A 26,042-nucleotide genomic window follows, 5' to 3' on the forward strand; every position below is an offset into this window, starting at 1 on the left:
CCTGGAACCGGTTACAGTTATAAAAGTTAGTTACAAAAAAAAGTGTAAAAAAAAATAAAAAAATATAAAAAAAAAAAAAAAAAATAGTTGTCGTTTTATTGTTCTCTTTCTCTCTATTCTCTCTCTATTGTCTACTGCTCTTTTTTACTGTATTCTATTCTGCAATGTTTTATTTTTATTATGTTTTTTCATGATTGCTTTTCAGGTATGCAATTTTTTATACTTTACCGTTTACTGTGCTTTATTGTTAACCATTTTTATGTCTTCAGGTACGCCATTCACGACTTTGAGTGGTTATACCAGAATGATGCCTGCAGGTTTAGGTATCATCTTGGTATCATTCTTTTCAGCCAGTGGTCGGCTTTCATGTAAAAGCAATCCTAGCGGCTAATTAGCCTCTAGACTGCTTTTACAAGCAGTGGGAGGGAATGCCCCCCCACCGTCTTCCGTGTTTTTCTCTGGCTCTCCTGTCTCAACAGGGAACCTGAGAATGCAGCCAGTGATTCAGCCAGCTGACCATAGAGCTGATCAGAGACCAGAGTGGCTCCAAACATCTCCATGGCCTAAGAAACCGGAAGCTACGAGCATTTCATGACTTAGATTTCGCCGGATGTAAACTGCGCCATTGGGAAATTGGGAAAGCATTTTATCACACCTTGGTCATATCTTGGTGTGGTCAGATGCTTTGAGAGCAGAGGAGAGATCTAAGGTCTAATAGACCCCAATTTTTTTTTTAAAAAAGAGTACCTGTCACTATCTATTGCTATCATAGGGGATATTTACATTCCCTGAGATAACAATAACAATGATTAAAAAAAAAAATGAAAGGAACAGTTTAAAAATAAGATAAAAAAAAAAAAAAAATAATAAAGAAAAAAAAAAAAAAAAAAGCACCCCTGTCCCCCCTGCTCTCGCGCTAAGGCGAACGCAAGCGTTGGTTTGGCGTCAAATGTAAACAGCAATTGCACCATGCATGTGAGGTATCACCACGAAGGTCAGATCGAGGGCAGTCATTTTAGCAGTAGACCTCCTCTGTAAATCTAAAGTGGTAACCTGTAAAGGCTTTTAAAGGCTTTTAAAAATGTATTTATTTTGTTTCCACTGCACGTTTGTGCACAATTTTAAAGCATGTCATGTTTGGTATCCATGTATTTGGCCTAAGATCATCTTTTTTATTTCATCAAACAGTTGGGCAATATAGTGTGTTTTAGTGCATTAAAATTTTAAAAAGTGTGTTTTTTCCCCAAAAAATGCGTTTGAAAAATCGCTGTGCAAATACTGTGTGAAAAAAAAACTAAACACCCACCATTTTAATCTGTAGGGCATTTGCTTAAAAAAATATATATAATGTTTGGGGGTTCAAAGTAATTTTCTTGCAAAAAAAAAATAATTTTTTCATGTAAACAAAAAGTGTCAGAAAGGGCTTTGTCTTCAAATGGTTAGAAGAGTGGGTGATGTGTGACATAAGCTTCTAAATGTTGTGCATAAAATGCCAGGACAGTTCAAACCCCCCCCAAATTACCCCATTTTGGAAAGTAGACACCCCAATCTATTTGCTGAGAGGCATGTCAAGTCCATGGAATATTTTATATTGTGACACAAGTTGCGGGAAAGAGACAATTTTTTTTTTTTTTTTGCACAAAGTTGTCACTAAATGATATATTGCTCAAACATGCCATGGGAATATGTGAAATTACACCCCAAAATACATTCTGTTGCTTCTCCTGAGTACGGGGATACCACATGTGTGAGACTTTTTGGGAGCCTAGCCGCGTACGGGACCCCGAAAACCAAGCACCGCCTTCAGGCTTTCTAAGGGCGTAAATTTTTGATTTCACTCTTCACTGCCTATCACAGTTTCGGAGGCAATGGAATGCCCAGGTGGCACAACACCCCCCCCCCCAAATGACCCTATTTTAGAAAGTATACACCCCAAGCTATTTGCTGAGAGGTATAGTGAGTATTTTGCAAACCTCACTTTTTGTCACAAAGTTTTGAAAATTGAAAAAAGAAAAATAAATGTTTTTTCTTGTCTTTCTTCATTTTCAAAAACAAATGAGAGCTGCAAAATACTCACCATGCCTCTCAGCAAATAGCTTGGGGTGTCTACTTTGCAAAATGGGGTCATTTGGGGGGGGTTTGTGCCACCTGCGAATTCCATGGCCTCTGAAACTGTGATAGGCAGTGAAGAGTGAAATCAAAAATTTACACCTTTAGAAATCCTGAAGGCAGAGATTGGTTTTCGGGGCCCCGTACGCGGCTAGGCTCCCAAAAAGTCCCACACATGTGGTATCCCCATACTCAGGAGAAGCAGCTAAATGTATTTTGGGGTGCAATTCCACATATGCCCATGGCCTGTGTGAGCAATATATCATTTAGTGACAACTTTGTGCAAAAAAAAAAAAAAAAATGTCACTTTCCCGCAATTTGTGTCAAAATATAAAATATTCCATGGACTCAACATGCCTCTCAGCAAATAGCTTGGGGTGTCTACTTTCCAAAATGGGGTCATTTGGGGGGGGGGGGGGGGTTGTGCCATCTGGGCATTTTATGGCCTTCAAAACTGTGATAGGTAGTGAGGAGTGAAATCAAAAATTTACGCCCTTAGAAATCCTGAAGGCGGTGATTGGTTTTCGGGGCCCCGTACGCGACTAGGCTCCCAAAAAGTATCCCCGTACTCAGGAGAAGCAGCTGAATGTATTTTGGGGTGCAATTCCACATATGCCCATGAGCTGTGTGAGCAATATATCATTTAGTGACAACTTTTTGTAATTTTTTATTTTTTTTTGTCATTATTCAATCACTTGGGGCAAAAAAAATTATATTCAATGAGCTCAACATGCCTCTCAGCAATTTCCTTGGGGTGTCTACTTTCCAAAATGGAGTCATTTGGGGGGGTTTTGTACTGCCCTGCCATTTTAGCAACTCAAGAAATGACATAGGCAGTCATAAACTAAAAGCTGTGTAAATTCCAGAAAATGTACCCTAGCTTGTAGACGCTATAACTTTTGTGCAAACCAATAAATATACACTTATTGACATTTTTTTTACCAAAGACATGTGGCGGAATACATTTTGGCCTAAATGTATGACTAAAATTGAGTTTATTGGATTTTTTTTATAACAAAAAGTAGAAAATATCTTTTTTTTTCAAAATTTTCTGTCTTTTTCCGTTTATAGCGCAAAAAATAAAAACGGCAGAGGTGATCAAATACCATCAAAAGAAAGCTCTATTTGTGGGAAGAAAAGGACGCAAATTTCGTTTGGGTACAGCATTGCATGACCGCGCAATTAGCAGTTAAAGCGATGCAGTGCCAGATTGGAAAAAGTCCTCTGGTCCTTAGGCAGCATAATGGTCCGGGGCTGAAGTGGTTAACCACTTCAGAACTAGAGCAATTATTTCATTTGTAGCACACATGCAAAAATCTGCATTTTTGGCCATAAAATTACTTAAAACACCCAGAACATCATATATTTTATAAAAGCAGAGGACCTGTAGAATAAATAGATGGTAGTTGCAATATTTGTGCAACAGTATATCAAACACATATTTTAAGGAAAAATATATATTAAAATAAATTTTAAGGCACACAAACACACTGGGGTTGATTTACTAAAGGCAAAAAGACTGTGAACTTTGCAAAGTGCAGTTGCCCTCTGCAAGTGCAGTTGCTCTAGAGCTTAGTAAATGAGGTAAGGCTTCACCTTGCAAAGAGTACCCAATCACGTGCAAGGAAAATAAAAAAAAACAGAATTTTTGCTTGAACATGATTGGATGGTGGACGTCATCAGAGCTTCTACTCATTTACTAAGCTCTGGAGCAAGTGCACTTGCAGAGTGCAACTGCACTTCGGAAAGTGCAGAGTCGTTTTCCTTTAGTAAATCAACCCCACTGCATCTGTTTGTTTTTCCTCATTTGTTGCTCTCAGGGATACTTATCTCCATCCTCTCTCATGCACTTCCTGTCTACCTTTTCCCCAGTGTCAACTATACCACATTGCTCTGGTAATGACAATTGTGGGCCATGCCTGCACAATGCATGTCAGCATGGTTGATACTAGGTTCCAACAGGGGTTGACAAAGCTGACAAAGCAGAAGCACAATTTGAAGCCAGTAGTCACCCTATAACAGGAAGTGCCAGAAAATGACCTTCATAGCCAGGTGTTATTTAAATAAAGTTGTATTAACATGTTAAAGCTTTTATCAGATTTAAAGTGAATGTAAACCCTCACCTTGTAAAACCACCCATTCAGTTTAATATAGAAATGAAAGGCAAAACATTTATGTGTGTATATGTGTGTCAGGAACTGTGTCATCTCCGGTTTCTCCTGCTGGTGGCACTATTACATTCAGCACCAAAAGGGTGTAATTCCAGTGGCCACCAGCAGGGGTCTCCCTGCCTGGACTGCAGACTTGTCATCAAGCACACCTGTCATGGTTTTGCTGGACTATATAAACCCGCCCTGAACTAGGCTCAGTGCTTCAGAATTCCTCTGCTAAGCCCTTGTCCCTGCCAGTACCTGCTCTTGTTCCAGCCTGTTCCTGTTTGTTCCTGAACCCCGTTTGTGTATCCTGACCTTGAACCCTGTTTCCTGTTCCCTGCTCCTTGGTCTGCTTCATTATTCCTGGTTTCTGTTCCCTTGTCGCTTTGGCCCATGCCTTATTTTTTATTTCATGTTGGTTTCCTTGCTCGTGTATTATATTAGTTAGATAGATAGTTAGGTGGGTTTGGGGGTTTGCTGTGTTTTCACCATTTTCTTGTTTTTGGTTTGCTGTCTTGTTTTTTTGTATCTTTATCATTAATAATAAACATACTTTCTTTATTTACTCGTTTGTCCCTGATTCCTTGGTGCAGCCCAGCGATCTGATCACCTGCATTGGATGTTGTGTATAACATCCCCTGACAATATGTGTGTGTATATATATATATATATATATATATATATATATATATATATATATATATATAAAACATTACAAATACCTTTTTTCCCCATTATTTCCCTCTGCTCTCATAAAAGCTATGGGAGGAGAAACAGCAGTACATGAATGGCTGTGCTGGGGGGACCTGTCAGGACAGGTTTGATCATTAGAGGAGAGCAGGCTCAGTTCCCAGCACAGCTAGAAAATGGACCACACTATGCTTTCATGCCTAGTGTGGTTAGTTTTCAGTAGTAAAGCAGAGTGACTGGCAAGAGCACCAGGGATTTCACACAAAGGATGCAATACATAGAGAAAAGGATACTTTTTCTTGTACATGTTACAGCAGGCACATATCAGGAATATGAAATGTTGGGATTACATATTCTTTAAGTAATTGTGTCTACTTAAAGAGGAGGTCCAGCCCCCTCCCCACGAAAAATTAAAAGTCAGCAACTTCAAATACTGTAGCTGCTGACTTTTAATATATGGACACTTACCTGTCCAGGATTCCCAAGATGTTGGCACCCCAGCCGATCTTCGGATTGGCTATCAGGTGCAGCCACCGCCATTCCTGGTAAGCCTTCACAGCCGGTTACCTACTGTGCATGTGCGAAGCGCGCTGCGCTTTCTAATTGGCCCGGTGGCGGAGGAAGGAGGAGGGGGCCGAGCTTCCAAGAGTCTGCACCGTCTCCGGAAGTGAGGAACCTCCCCCTAAAAGGTGCCAAATGTGGCACCCGAGGGGTGGAGGAGACTGAGAAGCGGAAGTTCCACTTTTGAGTGGAACTACACTTTAAGCAATTTAGATCTGCAGTACATTAAACTTTATAATGCTCTTTTATCCTGGTTGCACCATGGCCATACTTTTTATATTACAGGATTCTCTAAAGACTGTATTTGTTGGAATTGGTATATTTATAAAAAAAGTTTTAACACTTATTCCTTAGTGCTTAAAGATGGCCATACACCAGTCAAATTATTGTTTTTGAAGCATTTGTTTGATTTTCTAATGGTTAGTGGAGTCACATCAGCATTAATTTCAGACTGAAGTAAAGAGAAAATTTCAAAGAAACAAGATGGAAAATTTTCTCAAACAAATTCAATTCTAATTCTGCATACACACGGTCAGGTTTTCTAAAGGGAAATGTTCGATGGGAGCTCGTTGTCGGAAACTCCGACCATGTGTAGGCTCCATCGAACATTTTCTGTCGGAATTTGCGACAAGCAAAATTTGAGATCTGGATCTCAAATTTTCCGACAAGAAAATCTGTTGTCGGAAATTCCGATCGTGTGTACACAATTCTGAAGCACAAAGTTCCACACATGCTCGGAATCAAGCAGATAAGCCGCACTGGCTATTGAACTTAATTTTTCTCGGCTCGTCATGCGTGTTGTACGTCACCGCGTTCTTGAATTTCGGAATTTCCGACAAGATTTGTGTGACCGTGTCTATGCAAGACAAGTTTGAGCCAACATCCGTCGGAAAAAAATCCATGGATTTTGTTGACGGAATGTGCGATCGTGTGTACGGGGCATAACTGTGAATTTGTTTTTTGTTTTGGAAAACGCATACATATTGCAATCTGTTCAATACATCCATTGAAATAGCAGGTCTGGATGAAATTTCTGGATGAAATTTCAAGGGCTTTCAAATGAAATCAATTGACTTAATGATGGCAAGAAAGAATGTCCTTAGGAACTATTTTCTAGGAACATTGCAAACCTATGCAAAAAAAGGAAAAACCCAGCAGAAAACAAAACTGAACCCAATTCCTTTGCTCAAATCCAAAAGTGAGCAGAGTAGGAAGCCCAAACAAATTAATTTTGATCTAATGTAAAATTTTAGTGACTCATTTTTGGTTGATTTACTAAAGGCAAATAGTCTCTGCAAAGCATACTAAATGGTGTATACGTGTAGCGCTCAAGTGTTTGGGTTGATTTGGGTTGATTAACACAACCCAACCATTAACATAAAAAAGTGAATCACAAAATCTTGGTAAATAAAATTCGGTAAATCTGCAAACCATAATAACTGGAAAAATGTACAAAAATTATAAAAATACCACATGTGATATGTACCATATAAGTGACTAGAAACTAGATACAAAAAAGTTTGTGCAAAAAAGTAAATATCGTATTTATCGGCGTATAACACGCACTTTTTTCCTCTTAAAATCAGGGGAAAGTCGTGGGTGCGTGTTATACGCCGATCCCCGCTAATTGTGAGCTATCGGCGGCGATCGCCGTTGACATTCACATAGCGAGTAGTTTTAAATATGGCGCCGCGGAGTTCGGAGGGACTCGGCGGTGCTGAACGAGCGCCGCCGAAATCACAGAGCCGAGATACACATAGTCGAGTGTATTCGGCTCTTTCTGGTGCCGCTCACAGTCCCACCCAGTCCTGCCATTGGACCTGTGTTATGCCCATCATAGGGCGGGACTGGGCGGGACTATGAGCGGTGCCGGAAAGAGCCGAATACACTCGACTATGTGTATCTCGGCGGCGTTCGTTCAGTTCCGCCGGCGCCGAGTCCCTCCGAACTCTGCGGCGCCATATTTAAAACTACTAGCATGTGTATGGCGGCAGCGGCGGCAGGCGGTAGGCATGGACACTGGGGACAAGGCTGCACTGGGGACATGGCTGCACTGGGGACAAGGCTGCACTGGGGACAAGGCTGCACTGGGGACAAGGCTGCACTGGGGCAAGGCTGCACTGGGGCAAGGCTGCACTTACAAGACTGCACTGACAAGGCTGCACTGGGGCAAGGCTGCACTGACAAGACTGCACTGGGGCAAAGCTGCACTGACAAGGCTGCACTGGGGCAAAGCTGCGCTGACAAGGCTGCACTCACACTGAAAAGGCTGCAATGACACTAACAAGGCTGCAGATGAACACTGATGAGGCTGCATTGATGGGCATTTTAATGTAAGTTTCTTTTCCTTAAACTTCCCTCCTAAAAGTTTTTTTCCTTAAAATTCTCTCCTAAACTTGGGGTGCGTGTTATACGGCGGCGCGTGTTATACGCCGATAAATACGGTAAATAAATAAGTCCGTGAAGTTCTTTAAAATCCACAGTGTGTAATGGGTGAATAAAGGTTCACAGTGTATAGTGAATAGATTGGAGATCCCAATCACCGCATAGGCATCCAATATAGTGGATAAAAACTGAATACACCAGTGTAGTTAAGCCACCACCGAGGTAGATGTAAGCTTACCGGATGGTTTGAACATACGTTCTCTGAGTCAAACAGGCTTATATTGTCAGCTGACAACCAGGATGGAGTCTTAGGAATCCTTTGTGGTTGGAACAAAGAACATCCCGGAACCTCATGGGAAATCGGTCTCCATGCAAGGTGGTTGTACGTCAGAAGATGTGGATAATGGTCAATTGGATAGGGGAAATGGAAAAAGATGAGCACATAGCGTAATTCCATATGAACTATTAAAATTTATTAAAAGTAAAACACTTACATTTGGAAAGTGATTTCAAGCGCTTGTATAAAATAATGGCGGCAGTGGAGTCCTTACAACGCGTTTCGTCTCATTCGACTTTTGTTTCATTAGACTTCGTCTGGGGTCTAATGCATCGGGAAAGACTCCACTGCACATTTTTTCAGTTATTATGGTTTGCAGATTTACCTAATTTTATTTACCAAGATTTTGTGATTCACTTTTTTATGTTAATGGTTGGGTTGTGTTAATCAACCCAAACACTTGAGCGCTACACGTGAACACCTTTGTGATTTTAAACAAAAATATCTGTTTGTTGTGTTGGCTGCTACCACTAGTTTAGGCAGTGCGGGGTACCTCTTTACACTATAAGCATACTCAATGACATGCAATGAAAAAAACCCTGAATTTTTGCTTACATGAATCATGTGCGTCATCAAAGTTTCACCTCATTCACTGAGCTCTGAAGCTAATGGCCTTGCAAAGGGCAACTTCCACTGCCAAATGAACAGTCTATTTGTCTTTAGTAAATAACCCCCATTGCGAGCAAGTTCATTTAAAGAAAAACATATAAACCTACAAAAGTGACAGCAGAAAAAAGACCAAGTGGTCCATCGTGTTTTTTAAACTATGTTTGTCCCAAGCATTTTTGAAACCACTTACTGTTGACTGACTTACTAGTCGTAGGATTCTACTACAGTTCTCAGGGGACAGCAGGAGTAAGGGAAAAGTTAAATCATTAAATGTACAAATTTTCTTGATTTTTTAAGATATTTTGAACTCTAACATATGATGGAACTGATGTATATTTGGCTTTCGTGTGTCTTGCTTATATTTTCTCTTTTGTCTAGGGTGGAAACAAAAGAACTAGCAATGAACTGAAGACTACACTGACAGCTTTTGTTCTTGTGGCCATTCTGGAAAGCCGGAAGATATGTAATGATTTTGTTTCTGTAGGTGACCAGACAAGATTCCTTTTCACCACACTTTTACCTCATACAACTCTCTCTCTCTCTCTCTCTCTCTCTCTCTTCATATTCTTGTATTTCCTTAAAGCGGAGGTTCACACAAATTCTTAACTAAATCTTATCCCCTTCAGTTAATTGCATAGATGTTCAAATGACCCAAGAAACTTTTTTTAGCGCTGTAATTACCTTTGTATTGTGGTTTATTCTGGCACTTCCTGTCTCTCACTCCCGCGGGAGTAGAAAGTTTATTGCCTTTCTCTGGCGCCGCACTGTCTCCTGGGATCTTAGTGTCAGGCTTCCCAAGATTCGATGCGGAACGCCACCCTGCGAAATCTCGAGAGACCTCGGAACCGAGTGACACTAGTCACGTGATGAGGGCGTGTCTTTTTTGTTTGTATAGGTTTGGTTGCCATCACAATGGGCGGCTTCGTCGGAAGTTCCCGCCCCGTTGTGATGGCAACCCGGAATTTTACATCGCTGCTCGCCATAAACACTGAGGATACGCGGGAACGAGCGGTGAATGCTGGGAGCTCAGCATTCACCACATCTAGGAAATCAATGCTTGGGGGCTTCACATGCCCACAAGATGGAAACTGCCATCATCACATTTTATAACTTCTTCTTACGTATGAAAACAGACAGAGGCTGAAATATTACACCCAAACTGTGAGTTTTACTTTGTGATTGGGAAAGTGTCTCAATGACTTAAAAAAAAAAAAAAAAAAAATGATTGGTCGCTAGACCTCCGCTTTAACATGTAAAAGAAAAGGCACTATAATTACCTTTCCAGTGCCCCATGTATTGAAACGTCACCACTTCACTTCTCTCCAGCCACTGCAGGTATTCTACCCATCAGTTGGGTCAAGTATCTGCTCTCCTCGCTGCATGCTATTGTTTCTTGTGTTGGCATGTATGTCTGTAAGGGTGCCTGTAATTGGCAGGCTGTTAGCACCAAATTTCCAAGTTCCCACCCTGCTTCTTCTTGGATAGGACAGGCCCCACCTGCAGGTAGTTGATAGCCTTTGCAATATGGAGCCTATCTCCTTGCCAGAGGTCTTTCCACAACATCTCTGGCCATTAGCTTTTATATTCACAAGAAAGGTATGTCCACGCCAAAGTTATAGTTTCAGCACTTTACTGTTGGTCATCAAAAATGGCAGTGACAAATCACATCACACAGATATACTATTTGGGGTGACCTGGCATACTTCGCCAATCACATATACTGTAGTGGACATACCATAGCAATCAATATGTAAAAGCCACATATCGCACATCACTGTTAAGCCATCTTCCCTTAGATCAGTGGTTCTCAACTCCTGTCCTCAGGACCCACTAACAGACCAGGTTTGCAAGAAAACTGAAATACATCACAGGTGATATAATTCGCTGCTCAGTGATTGCAGTATTCTAGTCTGTATCTCCCCAAGGTAATACTTAACATCTGGCCTGTTAGTGGGTCCAAGGGACAGGAGTTGAGAACCACTGGCTTGGAGCCTCTCTCTCTCATTCCCAGAGTCATTAGTAAATCACTCAGAGGGCTTGACTTGCCTATTACGCTCTATGCATCCAGTGCACATCTCCCTGCTTGTTGCTCCAGAGACAGGACTGCTCCAGCTGCTCCAGCTGCTCCTCTAGTTTCTGTACACTTCTACCAGGACCTCCAGGGGAACACCACTCACAACTAGGGATGGGCTTTTTTGTTTAGGTCGAACATGAGTTTGACTCGAACCGTTCGACGAACAGCGAACAATTTGGGGTGTTCGCAGCAAATTCGAAAGCCGTAGAACACCCTTTAAAAGTCTATGGGAAAAATCAAAAGTGCTAATTTTAAAAGCTTATATGCATTGTATTGTCATACAAAGTGTTTGGGGACCCGGGCCCTGCCCCAGGGGACAAGTATCAATGCAAAAAAAGTTTTAAAAACGGCAGTTTTTTTCGAGAGCAGTGATTTTAATAATGCTTAAAGTATGCCTGTAAAGGGGCACCTGTTTCCAGTGTTTAGAACAGTCTGCCAGCAAAATGACATTTCTAATGAAAAAAAAAGTCATTTAAAAGTGCTAGAACTAGTGCCGGCTAAAATGAATTGTCGGGAAAAAAAAGTAATTTAAAAGTGCTACAGCTAGTGCCTGCTATAATGAATTGTCGGGAAAAAAAGTCATTTAAAAGTGCTAGAGCTAGTGCCTGCTATAATGAATTGTCGGGAAAAAAAGTCATTTAAAAATGCTAGAGCTAGTGACGGATATAATGAATTGTCGGGAAAAAAAAGTCATTTATAAGTGTTAGAGCTAGTGCCGGCTAAAATGAATTGTCGGGAAAAAAACGTAATTTAAAAGTGCTACAGCTAGTGACGGCTATAATGAATTGTCGGGAAAAAAAGTCATTTAAAAGTGCTAGAGCTAGTGCCTGCTATAATGAATTGTCGGGAAAAAAAGTAATTTAAAAGTGCTAGAGCTAGTGCCGGATATAATGAATTGTCGGGAAAAAAAAGTCATTTAAAAGTGCTAGAGCTAGTGCCGGCTATAATGAATTGTCGGGAAAAAAAAGTCATTTAAAAGTGCTAGAGCTAGTGCCGGCTATAACGATTTGTCGGTCCGGCAATACACATAAAAGTTCATTGATAAAAACGGCATGGAAAGTCCCAACAGGGAAACCCCGAACCAAAATTTAAAAAAAAATGTGTGGGGGTCCCTCTCAAAATCTATACCAGACCCTTATCCGAGCATGCAACCTGGCAGGCCGCAGGAAAAGAGGGGGGACGAGAGAGCAGCCCCCCTCCTGAATCGTACCAGGTCTTCTTCTTCTTCTTCTTCTTCTCGCGCTCCGACGGACCGAAAAAGAAAAAAAAAGCCGCAAACCGCCCAAACCGCCTACGATCTGCCTCCATGGGAGGCACCCACCGTAATGACGGGCCTCTCAGGTGACAGTTCTTTTATAAGTGAGGGTGGAGCCACACAATGTCATCGATGGGTGACCCCGCCCCCCTCTGATGTATGGGGATATCCCTATGGCTTTCCTGTAGCATCAGAGGGGGTGGGGTCACTCAGTTACGTAACCGGGTGGCCCCACACCCCTCTGACACTATGAGAAAGCCATAGCGATATCCCCTTACGCCAAAGGGCGGTGGAGTCACCCGGCGATGACATCATGTTGCTTTGCCCTCAGTTATAAAAGAACTGTCACCTGAGAGGCCCGTCATTACGGTGGGTGCCTCCTATGGAGGCAGATCGTAGGCGGTTTGCGGCTTTTTTTTTCTTTTCCGGTGCGTCGGAGCGCGAGAAGAAGAAGAAGACTCCGTGGGACCGTTTTATTTTTTAAATAAAGGACTTGTCCCAAGGCGTGTAGTGTCTTTTTTTTACCATTTTCACACATTATTTGTGAAATGGTAGGGGTACATTTGTACCCCGTTACCATTTCACACAGGGGGGGGTCGGGATCCGGGGGTCTCCTTGTTAAAGGGGACTTCCAGATTCTGATAAGCCCCCCGTCGCAGACCCCCACAACCACCGGCAAGGGTTGTGGGGATGAGGCCCTTCTCCCCATAAACATGGGGACAAGGTGCTTTGGGGGGCCGCTATCCCAAAGCACCCTCCCAATGTTGAAGGCATGTGGCCTGGTACGGTTCAGGAGGGGGGCACTCTCTCATCACCCCTCTTTTCCTGCGGCCTGCCAGGTTGCATGCTCGGATAAGGGTCTTGTATGGATTTTTATGGACCCCATGCCATTTTTTTTAAATTTTTGGCGCGGGGTTCCCCTTAAAATCCATACCATACCTGAAGGGCCTGGTATGGAATTTAGGGGGGCCCCCACACATTTTTTTAAAAAAAAATTTGGTTCGGGGTTCCCCTGTGGGGAAATTCCATGCTGTTTTTATCAATGAACTTTTATGTGTATTGCTGGACCGACAATTCATTATAGCCGGCACTAGCTCTAGCACTTTTAAATGACTTTTTATCCCAACAATTCATTATAGCTGGCACTAGCTCTAGCACTTTTAAATGACTTTTTTTCCCCGACAATTCATTATAGCTGGCACTAGCTCTAGCGCTTTTAAATTACTTTTTTTCCCTTTAGAAATGGCAGACTGTTCTAAACACAGGAAACATGCACCCCTTTACAGGCATACTATAGACACCCCCCAGGTACGAAATTTAAAGGAATATTACACTTTTATTGTTTCACTTTAAGAATTATTAAAATCACTGCTCCCAAAAAAACTGACGTTTTTAAAACTTTTTTTGCATTGATATATGTCCCCTGGGACAGGACCCGGGTCCCCAAACACTTTTTAAGACAATACCATGCATATAAGCCTTTAAAATTAGCACTTTTATTTTTTTAATGTTCGTGTCCCATAGACTTTAATGGTGTTTGCGTGTTCGAACTAATTTTTTGCCTATTCGCATGCTCTGGTGCGAACCGAACGGGGGGATGTTTGGCTCATCCCTACTCACAACAGAGAACACTTAGCCTGGCCTTAAAGGCCTTTTGAATCCCGCTCCTGTCCAGTTAGAGCATGTTTCCAGTCCACTTAGGCCATATATTTAGTGAGGCAGGGATATTACAGCTGGCATTTGTGGGTGTAGGACTATCTCACCCTTTCCTTCTGCCCTGTCCAGTCCCTCTGTATTAGCTGACTATATGTGCATACTGGTGGGGTGTTCAACTCCCATGCCCTGGTTGCACTAGGCTCCTCTCAACGTGGCATATATAAATGGGCACTATCTCCACCCAGTACATTACTACAGGAAGGCTTTGTTAACCACCTCAATACTGGGCACTTATACCCCCTTCCTGCCCAGGCCAATTATCAGCTTTCAGAGCTGTCGTAATTTGAATGACAATTGTGTGGTCATACAACACTGTACCAAAACGAAATTTTTATCATTTTTTTCCCCACAAATAGAGCTTTCTTTTGGTGGTCTTTGAACTGTTTATTTTATTTTTTGCTAAAACAAATAAAAAAGACAGAAAATTTGGAAATATGCAGCACTTATGGACACTGAAAAATGGAACTGATAGGTGGCACTGATAGGCTGCACTTATGGGCACTGATGGGTGGCACTTATGGGCACTAATATATGGCACTGATAGACAGCACTAATGAGGAGGCACTGACAGGCATTACTGATTGGCACCTCTAATGGCCACTGATTGACATCCTTGATGGGCAATGATTTGCATCCCTGGTGAGCATGGGTGGGCATCCCTGGTGGGTCTGCACTGATAATCACTGCTCCCAGTCAGGAGAACCGCTGATTGCTTCTCTTCTACCCATGCCTTGTCAGTGCGAATAGAAGAAAAAATGATAAACAGCACTTTTCGTGGTTACAATGTGACCAACTGTGATTGGACACAGCTGATTACATGGTAAAGAACCTATATTATAGGCTCTTTACCAAGATCGGAGATGCGGTGTGTAAGAGCGACACACCACACCACCGATCGCCGCGCGAGCGACTTAAGACGCCCAGTCATGATAACTTAACCACTTTGCAGTCGTCAATCTGCTATATGGTGGGCGGGAAGTGGTTTAGGACTGCCCAACATACATGTACTGCAGCAGGGCGGTCCTTAAGCGCAAAATCACATACCTGTACATGATTCCTCTTTTTGGCTCTGGGGCATATTGGTCTGGTCTGTGTAAACAAGGCGGTCTCATGTAAACAAGGCAGACCACCATTCTGTGAGGGAGGAAGATGGATATCTTGTGTTTCCTAGAGTCCCAGTACCCCACCACCACCTAGTGGCAGACTAGCCAACTATACCTGCATACATGTCCTGTGGTGACTTATGAGCTTTTGAAAGAAACCATTGCGCCCAGCAGGACAAACAAATAATTACATACCCAGCAGTGGAGTATACCTGTAGCAACTGGAATGCAGTGAAGCAATGACGTTCTGGTAACAGGGTCACTTTACATGAGGACAGTGGTGGTTCACCCTTACCTAGTTCACAGCAGACCGCTATAAATGAAATTAATTTATTAATTAAATAAAAGTAAAAAAAAAAAAGTAAAAAAAGAAAATAAAAGTAAAAAAGAAACAATTAAATAAAATATGCCCTTTCTATGTCTGTGGAGAAGACCACAGTCTGCCCTACCCAGGTGTGGCCCCAGACCTGAGCTGCTGCAACGAGGAAGTAGAGCTCGAATAAGGAGGACGTTTGCCTAAACCCGGGGACCAAGAGAATCTCTTGTGGCGATGGGCCTGCGAACGAATGAGGGCCAAAAATCTGTGGAGGCTGCTGTGTCTGTTACTACGTGAGGTGATGAGGCTGATGCCACTGGGATGAACACGGACACTCTAGTTTTTTGGAGGAACTTGTTCCACCTTGCCATATCTGTGGTAGCTCCTTGGTCTAGCCTGAGGACTTGCTCGGTCCTGTACCTGAGAAAGGAAAACCAGGAGACGTGAAATGAAGGAATGCCCCTGAGGGACAATCCTCATTGCAAAATTAAGTGTCCCTGACAGGGACTGCAGCTGTCTCTGGGTGCAAACTCGTGAGATGGTGAAGGCGTGAAAGACCGACCTGATCCAGGACAATCTGTCGGGAGGTAGGCTGGCTTGCATGAAGCGGGTGTCAAGAGTGATGCCTATGAAGGTGATGAACTGGGCTGGGCCTTCCACCTAATGCTCCACTATGGGTATATTGAGGTTGCCAAACACTACCCTTAATTTGTCTAAATCTGAGGGTGGGCTTACCAAGCCGTTCTATCAGCAGGAAGTTGTTGAGGTAGTGGATGACTACTGGCACTGCGTTCAATGAGTTAGGATCCAGGTGATGGACTAAGCGAACGTATTGAAGAGCCATGTCACTGTGACATTCGACGGGCTATGGCCATGCTTTGTTGGGCACTGTTCTTGTCTTACCTCATGCTCCTGTTCTAAGACTACTGCCCACTGAATGGATGTGTATCTAGCAGACTCATTTGGGAGGGCTTTCTACTCAGTCTCCCTTTTCCTATAGACTGTTACAACTGTATGTCCATTTTTGCTTGGACTAAATGGAGATTCCTTATCAAACCAACCGACTATGGTAGTTTTCACACATTAGTTTCTCTTTGGGGTCCTTTTTGATCACTGCAATTGGGTGGATCAGTGTGGACAGGCGGGGGCCAAAGACCGACCCCGGTATCTTCTCGATCTTGGGTCGTTGTATATATGATGCAGCTGCCAATATGGTTCCAGCAGTGAGATTTTCATGGTGACCTTCGCTGGTATGATTCGATTCCATGACCAGCCCCGGATGAAGGGATATTTTGTACAGTCCCAAAATGCGTTGGGCCCTCTGGATTATCATTACCCTCGACGCCATTGTTTTTAATGTATTTGTAAAACGGATATTGATGTATAATGTTTTGTATATTGTATAATATTTTGTAATAAATGATTTTATTTTTTATTTTTGTGTTGCCGTTAAAGTTCCATTCCTGTGGGGGTAATTTTGCTATCTTCAATTCTAGGGATGTTGGCAACCTTTATGGTCTAGTTGGGTGTTCAACTTCTTTTAGATTTATTGAAGAGCCATGGACTGCCCTTAGAGCCGAAGGTCAGTTTAGTGGCAAAGTAGTGTGAGCCTTCCATTTGATGCCGTGCCATTGCCACAAGGACGGCTCAATGGGTAACAGTTTGAAAGCGTGCAAAATGTCCGCCATGGCATGCTGATGATGCACTGTATGGCTAGGTCGAGGATGTGGAGCCGATGGTATTGGCTGTACGAGGGGAAGCGCAGTTGAAATTGTTGCAAAACTGTGCTTCCCCCAGTGACTGGGACATCTGAAATCTGCGTTGGAACACCCATCCGTCGTATGTTTGGAGGATTGGCAGATGGGGCAGAGCAGGAAACATAAGCCCGCAAGTGGCGGCAGAAAAGTTTGGTGTCCAAGATGCCCCGATTGGAGCTAACTTGGAACTGAGAGTTTGGCTGCTGCTGCATCTGCAAATGACTGATGGTAGACGTAGAAAGCAAAGCCTTTGACCCCTCAGAGACTGAGCGCTGCCGTGCTCAGAATCCACGGGGGGGGTGTCGGAGGGGCGGAAGTAAGATCTACGCTGTCGGCCTGTGACATGGACGGGTCAAGCTGAACCCAGCTGACCTGAGAGGGAAAAGACAGATATGTGAATGAGTGGCTGTGAACGTGTGCCACACGTAGATGACGAGTGGCCGTAACCGTGCCACTGGTGGACGAGTTGCAATGGTGTGCTGCCTCAAACCTTGTGAGGGGGACAGAAAACAAAAGGAGGTAGAAGAAACTGGAGCAAAAGTGGGGAGGAACCATGGACCATGCTAGTCGCTCATCGTGATCGTATGTTGGTAAATGAGAACGGAACGTGCCGACTCGTGTCAGAACCTGCGAACCGGAGCATCATATGAGCAGCGAGTGTGTGCGAACGTACGAATGAGTGGTACAAGTAGAGACTGGGTGCTTCTGGCAGGTGCCTCGAGGGGGAGGCCAAGCTGCGGAAGCTTGTGATGTGTGTAAAAGAAAAACGTGTCGTCTTGAGCCATAGATTTGAATCTCTGTGCGGCCTGCTGATGTGGAGTGTGTATGTTTAAGAAGAGTCAGATAAGGTAAGAACAGAAGAAGAGAGACGGAGTATGTAAACATAGATGAGAAAAAGTTGAAGAAGAATAGCAAAGGAACGACAGGCACAGTAAAGAAGCCGTTTTGCGTTCTGAAGCGTCAAACGCTGTTGAGTGGGAATTTAGAAAACTCAAAAGAATGCGTGGCAACTGAGGTGAGTCAGGAGGTGACTGGCCAGGTTACCGATACTCAGTAACATATAATATTTACATATATTAACCACTTAGGGACCGCAGCACGTCGATATATGTCCTAACTTTGAAGAGGAATATCGTTGTTATGGCAGCAGCTATCTGCCATAGCCCCGGTATCCTCTTCTTCGGCCGGCGGTCCGCTTTCAGATAAAAGTGGTCTCTGCAGCAGATGGGACGCGAGATCACTTTTATTGGCGGCAGGAGAGGGCCCCTCCTGCCGCTTACTGGGGCCGTCGGTAGCAGCGGAGGCGCTCGGATGTTGCTCCTTCCTTGGCATGGAGACAAGTGAGGGGAAGATGGCCCCCACCCGTCTCCATACCATTGCAGAGCGGAAGCAAGGTTAAAACATCACTTCCGCCCATAGCTCTTAAAGGTCCATTTTTTTTCTATTTTTTTTTAAATGACAATTTTTTTTTATTGCATTTTTGTGTAAATATGAGATCTGAGGTCTTTTTGACCCCAGATCTCATATTTAAGAGGTCCTGTCATGCTTTTTTTTCTATTACAAGGGATGTTTACATTCCTTGTAATAGGAATAAATGTGACAGATTTTTTTTTTTAAAGAACAGTGTAAAAATAAAAACTAAAAGGTAATATAAATATTAAAAAAAAAGAAGCAAACGCATACGTGAGTAACGCCCGCATATGAAAACAATGTTCATACCACACATGTGAGGTATTGCCGTGATAGGTAGAGTGAGAGCAATAATTCTAGCCCTAGACCTCCTCTGTAACTCAAAACATGCAACCTGTAGAATTTTTTAAACATCGCCTACGGAGATTTTTAAGGGTAAAAGTTTGTCACCATTCCACGAGCGGGCGCAATTTTGAAGCGTGACATGTTGGGTATCAATTTACTCGGCGTAACATTATCTTCCACAATATAAAAAAAATTGGGCTAACTTTAATGTGATCTTATTTTTTAATTTAAAAAAGTGTATTTTTTCCAAAAAAAGTGTGCTTGTAAGACCGCTGCGCAAATACGGTGTGACAAAAAGTATTTCAACGATCGCTATTTTATTCTCTAGGGTGTTAGAAAAAAAAATGGATAATGTTTGGAGGTTCTAAGTAATTTTCTAGCAAAAATACATTTTTAACTTGTAAACAAATCTAAGAAAGAGGCTCAGCCTCAGTGGTTAATAAGTAAAAAATATCAAGTAACACATGGAAAAGTAAAAAACACCCCAAAAAGTTACTCTATTCTATGGCAATTGTAATGCCATTAAAAAAACATAATGAACATCCCAAACTACTTTAGACCGCTATAAATTTCACCTTCGCAAATGCATTTTACCTATAGGGGGATTTTAGCCAAAAAATGTGGTGGTTGGATGAAAATGTCTTTTTTTTCACTTTAAAATATTACATGAACGGACCTATGAAGCATCTGAATGATTCTCACACTGTCTGTATTCTTGCTTTCCCCAGTTTAGTTCAATTGAAAATTCCATGACATTTTTGAGAATATCCTATCCTTCTCTGCAAAATCCATATTCTGTTGCTATTACATCCTATGCTCTGGCCTTAGCTGGAGGACTTCAGGACACCAACACATTGATGGCTGCATCTACAGGTATGTGCTGCTGCTATTCCACAAGTGAATGGAAACATGAAGAGTCCAGGTGTTCTGAATCATCAATATTACAATTGTTCTGTTTAAAATGCCACTTTTTGCATTGAAATGCCTTCTTAGACCCAGTCTGTCTGGTGAGTATGGTCTCTTGCTGACTTGGCACCATCCACAAGCAGCTTAACTCTTTAATAAGACACAGAAGTGGAATCCAAATGTAGTTTTACTTCAGCTGTTTGCTGTAAAGATATTTTTCCAGTTTTTTGACGTGTAAGAAGACAGTGACTTTCCTAACACCCATCCTTGCAAATAAGTAACACTAACTGATGGAACATGGAAGAAGTGGGGAGGATCTAGCTAGCTATACTAAACGGGAGAGGCTGTAATAGGCCAAAACTGCCACTAGTTGACAACATACTACAGAACAATAACAACCTCATGCAGTTTAATCACTTGACCTCCGGAAGATTTACCCCCTCCCCCTTCATGACCAGGGCATTTTTTGCGATACAGCACTGCGTTACTTTAACTGAAAATTGCGCGGTCGTGCGACGCTGTATCCAAAAAAAATTAATATAATTTTCCCACAAATAGAGCTTTCTTTTAGTGTTACTTGATTTTAGATTTTTTGTGATATAAACAAAAAAAAAAAACCTGACAATTTTGAAAAAAAAAAATATTTTTTTTATTTTCTGCAATAAAACACATCCAATAAAAAAAATGTAAAAAATCTAATTTTTTCATAAATTTAGGCCAATATATATTCTGCTACATATTTTTGGTACTTAATCCCAATAAGTGTATATTGATTGGTTTGCACAAAAGTTATAGCGTCTACAAACTATGATATACTGTATATACTGGAATTTTTATTTATTTTTTAGTAATGGCGGTGATCAGCGACTTATAGCGGAACTGCGATATTGCGGCGGACAGTCAGACACTGACACTTTTGACACTTTGTGGGAACCAGTGACACTAATACAGTGATCAGTGCTAAAAAGTTGCACTGTCACTGTACAATTGGCACTGGCTGGGAAGGGGTTAAACATTTAGGGTGATCAAAGGGTTAACTGTGTGCCTAGCCAGTGTTTTACTGTACTATGTGTGCTGCTTTTACTCAGGAAAGTGATGGATTTTATTCAAATCCAAAAATCCATTCCAGATCTCTGTTCTGTGTCTTTTGCCTGACGGTCGGCGGGTGCCAGCTGGCATCCAATGCCTGGCATCCACATATTGGCTTCTGCTGTAAAGAATCACAGCAGAAGCGGTCCGCCGCCGGCACGCTTGCCTCCTCAGTGGAAGTGCAGAATCCCAAATATATAGGCGGGGGGCCTCCCTGTAGCAGTATGTCAGCTATGGGGCGGTCCTTAAGCGGTTAATAAAACAGGAAAAGTTAGATAAAAGTAGGCAGAATAGCGATGATTTTTATATATTTTTTCCCCATCTTCAGTTCAGCTTTAACTACTTCAGCCCTGGAAGGATTTACCCCCTTCCTGACCAGAGCACTTTTTGCGATTCGGCACTGCATCGCTTTAACTGACAATTGCGCGGTCATGCGACCTGGCTCCGAAACAAAATTGATGTCCTTTTTTTCCCACAAATAGAGCTTTCTTTTGGTGGTATTTGATCACCTCTGCGATTTTTATTTTTTGCGCTATAAACAAAATAAGAGCGACAATTTTGAAAAAAACGCAATATTTTTTACTTTTTGCTATAATAAATATCCCCAAAAAATATATTAAAAAACATTTTTTTTCCTCAGTTTAGGCCGATATGTATTCTTCTACATATTTTTGGTAAAAAAAATCACAATAAGTATTTATTGATTGGTTTGCACACAAGTTATAGCGTTTAAAAAATAGGGGATAGTTTTATGGCATTTTTATTAATAATTTTTTTTTACTAGTTTTGGCGGCGATCAGCGATTTTTATTGTGACTGCGACATTATGGCGGACACATCAGACATTTTTGACACATTTTTGGGACCATTGTCATTTATACAGCAATCAGTGCTATAAAAATGCACTGATTCCTGTGTAAATGACACTGGCAGTGAAGGGGTTAACCACTAGGGGGCGGGGAGGGGTTAAGTAGTCCTAGGGGAGTGATTCTAACTGTCAGGGGGATGGGCTGGTGGGTGACGTCACTGATCTCTGCTCCGATGACAGGGAGCAGAGGTCCAGTGACACTTGTCACTAGGCAGAACGGGGAGATGCTGTTAACAACGGCATCTCCCCGTTCGTCCTCTCCGTGAGGCGATCGCAGGTATGCCCGCGGCGATTGAGTCCGTGGGACCCGCGACCCGACTCACGGAGATCGCGCACACGGCGGCAATTTCAAAGTAACGTACAGGTACGTTACTTTGCGCAGCCATGCCATTCTGCCGACGTAAATGTACAGGAGCCGGTCGGGAACCGGTTAAATTAAATTCAGTTTTAACTATGCTTTTTGATACAACTTGTAAAAAACATTGTATTATACCGTAACTGTAATTTTTTTTATCAGATTCCATTGATTTTAGGCTCATTATTGAAATAGTACAATGATGATGTCGTAAAACAAATAACTGCTGATAATGGTTCATTGTGCAAAAGTCAACTCAGTGAAAAATGAACCCCTTATTGGGTATCAAAGGTTGCTGCAGTCTGAACGTTGCTGCTTGCCTAATCGAAAAAAAAATGATTCAAGCACTTCAGTGGCAGCTGCCACAAAGACATGATTTATGTACAGCACATGCCTACCATTCAGTGTTAAGCCTCGTACACACGATCGGATTTTCCGCAGACAAAACCTCAGACTTTTGTCCGAAGGTGTGTGCCTGGATTTTATCTTGCATACAAACGGCAAGGAATTGTTGGCCAACAAACACGAACGTAGTGACGTACTACGTGGTTTTTCAGCTCTTTAGCGCCACCCTTTGGGCTCCTTTTCCTAATTTCGTGTTAGTAGAAGTTTGGTCAGTGTCGATTCGCGCTTTTCATTTCGTGCTTTTCAGTTAGTTTCTGAACGGCCGTTGGTCAACCAGACATGTTGCAGAATTGGAGGAGATAACATGTTATCTATTATTGGCCTTGAAGTTATTGCTTTGACCCAAGTCCAGTCCAGGAACAAGAAGAGAAGGAGGAGTTCTTGGACCAAAAATCGGTTGCTTTAATAATGGTGACCAATTATATTATATGCCTTTGCTGCTGGAGCTCCAGGAGAATAATCCGGATGATTTTCGGAATTATCTCCGGATGACGGACCCCTGCTTTCAACAACTCTTGGCATTGTTGACCCCCGATATTAAGAAGCAGGACACATGCTTGAGGCTTTTATTTTATTTTTTGGTTGAATAATAATGATTTGATTTGTTATATTTTGTATATTTTTGGATGTATAGAATGCACTTTTTGGTTAAGTTCTGTTGGCAGATAGCATGTCTAATTTTATTTGTTTTCTTTTTTTAATGCGCAATAAAAAAAATTGTGTAGAATAATATTTGGCTATGTGTTTTACTTCAAATGACAGTTTGGGAGTAGGCAGTTACATTTTATAAAATACAATGTAAAATTGACAAGGGTCACCAACATAGTTGTATATTTGAGCTTAAAAACTACGGGATAATGGTGTTGTAGTAACTTGCACAAATAAAAAAAAAAAAAGAAAGAAAAGCATAATAATATTATTCTTGATATCACTAGAAAAAAAAGCCTTTGAAAATTTGTTTGCAATAACTCCATCAGTATCACCAGCAAAGCAGCTTCATTATTATCCCATTAAAGAAGAAGAGAATATGCGCTGCATTTGGAGATTTTACAATTTGCCACGTCACGAATGCTAATTCTCCATTACGAACGCTAGTTTACAAGACCGACCGCTTCTGGCTCGCCCTTTCTTCCGAGCATGCGTGTTTGTACTTTGGACTTTTGTCCGACGGACTTGTGTTCGACAACAGACATTTGTCAGCGGAAAATTTTAAAGCCTGCCATCCAACATTTGTCCACGGAAAATCCGACAACAATTGTCCGATGGAGCGTACAAACAGTCGGATTTTCTGCCAACAACCTTATATCACACAATTCCCGTAGGAAAATCCGATCGTGTGTACGAGGCTTTAGAAAGCATGTGCACTTGACATTATTGCTATATTTAATGGGAGCAGTAGATCAATATTGCATCAACCATTATGTTTTTATTTTCTTTTGTGACTGGTTACAGGTAACTATTGGAATGACCCAAACTCCCACTTTGTATCCATTTAGGCAACTTCTTATGCCCTTCTCACACTAATGAAAATGGAGCAATGGAATTCGATTGATCGCATTGTTCAGTGGCTTATAGAGCAAAATTTTTATGGAGGTATCACTGGAGACACCACCCAAGTGAGTATATTTCTATTCACCTCTGTACTGGACCACCAAGAAAATGAGTGGGGAGAGAAGAACATTCAGGCATAAAGGATGCCGGTGTAGGATATAACAATTTTCATGGAGCGCTAATCCTGTATGTATACCTCTGGTGGTTAATAATTAGGTCATATTATAGTTCACTATAGTGTGTATAAATAGTCTGGAAAACCAGTGACGTATTCTTACAAGTGATGTATCTCACTAAACAAAAATTAATTAATAAAAGTGTGGGTGTAAACAAAATATCAGCCTAAAAAACTTGGATCATCATATCAATAACTAGTACACCATAGATGACCATATCAGTGACTGGTTCAGCATAAGTGACAAAAAACAATTTTAAATAAAGTGCAGCGTGAATTGTACTAAATAATTAACAATCCAAAATTGGCAAAGTGCATTGTGCAAAACACTGTGCAACATAAATAACTACATCATATATTGGCTTATAGTGTTAGACAACAAACATTCCGTATAAAGTGCAAATGTGCAAAAAAAGCAACCAAAAAAACTTCAAACTATATAATTATGAAATATTAGTGAATGTCCCAAAAATTATGATGCATAAAAAAGAAAACTCACACAGAAAAAACGTCCTTATTCATGATGAAATCTGTGACAGTAAAGTGCTGACATGCGCATGTGGCAGTTGAAGTGCCTGGTGACTCAAAATCTCATGCAGCTTCGTGTGCAAACACTACAGTTGGTAGTGGCCCCTTACCTCAAAGTAATGGGGCAACAGCATATGACCAAACAGGTTCTTTATTTCTTCCACCTAGGGGCTCCTGCGCATTCCTCACCGTCCTGGGATAAGGTTCCCTCAGATGTGATGCAGGAAGGTATTTATGAATAAAGTAGAGTAGAAAAGAACCCAATAGTGTAATTCCGTTTTCATTGGTAACTGGTTTATTAGGCAAAGGAACAGGTACTCACATTGGCAATTAAATGATACAATGTATCCGACGAGTGGCGAGCTCTCAGTGTATCCAGCCTATCCCGTCCCTACGCGTGACGTCACACCACACGTGACTTCTTCAGGGGATACCTATGAAAACGGAATTACACTATTGGGTTCTTTTCTACTCTACTTTATTCATAAATACCTTCCTGCATCACATCTGAGGGAACCTTACCCCAGGACGGTGAGGAATGCGCAGGAGCCCCTAAGTGGAAGAAATAAAGAACCTGTTTGGTCATATGCTGTTGCCCCATTACTTTGAGGTAAGGGGGCCACTACCCACTGTAGTGTTTGCACACGAAGCTGCATGAGATTTTGAGTCACCAGGCACTTCAACTGTCACATGCGCATGTCAGCACTTTACTGTCACAGATTTCATCATGAATAAGGACGTTTTTTCTGTGTGAATTTTCTTTTTTATGCATCATAATTTTTGGGACATTCACTAATATTTCATAATTATATAGTTTGAAGTTTTTTTGGTTGCTTTTTTTGCACATTTGCACTTTATACGGAATGTTTGTTGTCTAACACTATAAGCCAATATATGATGTAGTTATTTATGTTGCACAGTGTTTTGCACAATGCACTTTGGCAATTTTGGATTGTTAATTATTTAGTACAATTCACGCTGCACTTTATTTAAAATTGGTTTTTGTCACTTATGCTGAACCAGTCACTGATATGGTCATCTATGGTGTACTAGTTATTGATATGATGATCCAAGTTTTTTAGGCTGATATTTTGTTTACACCCACACTTTTATTAATTAATTTTTGTTTAGTGAGATACATCACTTGTAAGAATACGTCACTGGTTTTCCAGACTATTTATACACACTATAGTGAACTATAATATGACCTAATTATTAACCACCAGAGGTATACATACAGGATTAGCGCTGCACCATCCATCCATATAATATTTATTTAGGTCAGGTGTTTACCCTAATAGGCGCATGCAGCTGTTCCACCCTTAGCCATCTCCATATTCGATAGC

At 41.7% G+C, this 26,042-nt stretch overlaps 1 long non-coding RNA gene across 1 annotated transcript; it reads left to right on the forward strand.

Annotated features, from left to right (window-relative positions):
- The first annotated feature begins 9,221 nt into the window (after window positions 1-9,221).
- On the forward strand, window positions 9,222-24,051 carry LOC141133441 (uncharacterized). The gene is made up of 3 exons (XR_012243076.1): window positions 9,222-9,324; window positions 19,549-19,693; window positions 23,895-24,051. It is a non-coding gene; the product is annotated as an uncharacterized lncRNA (long non-coding RNA).
- Window positions 24,052-26,042: the final 1,991 nt, after the last annotated feature.

The sequence above is a fragment of the Aquarana catesbeiana genome, linkage group LG03, assembly GCF_042186555.1.
Source record: "Aquarana catesbeiana isolate 2022-GZ linkage group LG03, ASM4218655v1, whole genome shotgun sequence".
NCBI classification, from domain to species: Eukaryota; Metazoa; Chordata; class Amphibia; order Anura; family Ranidae; genus Aquarana; species Aquarana catesbeiana.